The 1,944-nt window shown below is 49.3% G+C and overlaps 1 long non-coding RNA gene across 1 annotated transcript; it reads right to left on the bottom strand.

Annotated features, from left to right (window-relative positions):
* Positions 1 to 336: 336 nt before the first annotated feature.
* On the bottom strand, positions 337 to 1,938 carry LOC125619951. The gene is made up of 2 exons (XR_007351519.1): positions 1,027 to 1,938; positions 337 to 918 (listed from the first exon to the last, which is right to left on the bottom strand). It is a non-coding gene; the product is annotated as an uncharacterized LOC125619951 (long non-coding RNA).
* Positions 1,939 to 1,944: the final 6 nt, after the last annotated feature.

The following is a 1,944-nucleotide window of genomic DNA, read 5'->3' as shown; positions in this document are numbered from 1 at the left end:
CATTTGGAAACCTAGGAATACCGATGCATCCGAAATCCAAGTGAACAGGAGGCTTGGGCTGTAATTGAAGCTGGATACAAAACCACGTTGCATCTGAACTTAGATTTTGCACGGTTTATAACGACGTTATTTCAGATTTCAAAAAAGAAAAAGAAGAAGACCAAGGAGGGGTAGAAGGAGGAGAGAGAGAAGAGAAGAAAGAGAAAGAGGAAATTGTAAAGCTATACTTCTCCCTCTTTTTTTGTTTCGTGTTGTCTCTCCCTCCAGGCACACGCCAGGAAATCCTGGAGCAGAGGATCATGGGTTATGAGTAAATACATTGACACATTGAAACCATTTGCATTTTAAATGTTTCTTCATTAAACAGAACACATGTAATATGTGGGTGTTAATCTTAAATTGCACCTCAAAATTACACACACCAAAATGGTAGCTATTTATCCATAAACTCTTGAAAACTCTATAGAAAACCAAAGTAATAAAACAATGAGAAATGGTACACGCGGCGTAAGTTTTATTGAAATGCCCTTGTATCGTTTTCCTTGATTCCCGAATAAAACCGGTGCTGAAGAGGCAGGTCGCGACAGGAGCAGGGGCTTAACGCTGCTCGTCAGTGGCGCTGGGGCCGCGCCGGGGCCACTGCGGCTGAGCCAAGGCGGGCAGTCGCGGGCCACAGCGCCCCCTCGCCGCCCGCCGCGCGACTCCGGAACCACGTCGCCGCCTCCTCTGCCTCCCGCAGAGCGCCAGGATTCCACAGGGTCTGGCCAGGGCTTGGGCCTACGAAGCCCTTAGCGTTCCCCCGAAGACCCTCAAACCCGGGGCTTCGTATCCGGCCCTTCTTAGCGCTTGGCCTCGCATGGAAAACTGGCTCGCTGAAACGTGGACATCCACACCGACGTGTCCAAAATGCCTTGATCACTGTAGAGACAGACGAGAAACAGAAACATGATCCAGTTAACTCCCCCCCCCCCAAGTTTTAGTGCACACTCGAGGAAAGAGGGAGGATCCACAGGAAAATGAAACTACTCATTGTTGGGTGATTGCTCCGAGAACTAGATCCTGCGTTCTGGGTTGCTATTCGTTTCCCTGCAGTGCCTGGCCATTTTCTTCCATTCCAACTGAGAAGGCCAGAAAGGCGGCCAGAGCCAAGTGCCCGCTCATCTACAGGCGACCTCACTCACATGTCTGAACACGACTCCCGGCCCGAGTGCAGTTTCCAGGGCGGTTTTGTGGAGGGGTGGCTAGAAGGCCCTGGAGGAATCCCTCTGCTCCCCTGCTCCCCTGGTGGCCTCCGATCTCCAGGGACCTGTCCTGCCAGGAAGGGCCGACAGATAGCAAGGGACACAGCACCCAGCCTGGGCACTTGCAGCATTTTACTCATTGATGTTTTGTTTGTTTTAAAGAAGCCTAAGTCAACTTTAACCTAGAAGCGGGAAAGTGATTTTTCAAAATCAGGGAGCTTTATTCCAAACAGTTTATATATCCTAATAACAATGAGGAGGTGAGTGTTAATGTCCCTGCGTAGGCATTTTAATTTGCTACAGTCACCACCAATAAAAATGGCACGTAGTATGATTCGACTGTTTAATAGTGCAAGGTAGTCAGGTTTTATTAGTAACAGGCAGCAGTATGGAAAATTTAGATTTCAGTGGAGGAGCATAATTGCTGGGGGGAAATACACAGGAAGGAAAGCAGCCTTGTCAAGAGCAGCAGCATGGAGCCAGAGGGGAAGGTAAGCAGGCTTCCGGGATGTGCTCTGGTAAGAGGACACCCTCCAAAGTCACGTGCACTTGTCTGGTTATATACTTAATTGATGTCAAAATCGAATCCTTCTACACATATGCTCCTGCTCCAAACTGGCTGTTTTTTTTCCCCCCCAGTAACTTGCTGTTTTCTCTTCTGCCTCTGGCAGAGGTCAGGTGGGGGGGGGGGCAAAAAAAGGGG

Source organism: Marmota marmota, unplaced genomic scaffold (assembly GCF_001458135.2).
Source record: "Marmota marmota marmota unplaced genomic scaffold, marMar, whole genome shotgun sequence".
Classification (NCBI taxonomy): Eukaryota; Metazoa; Chordata; class Mammalia; order Rodentia; family Sciuridae; genus Marmota; species Marmota marmota.
Note: the sequence above shows the minus strand (reverse complement) of the source record. Positions and strands in the feature narration are given on the sequence as shown.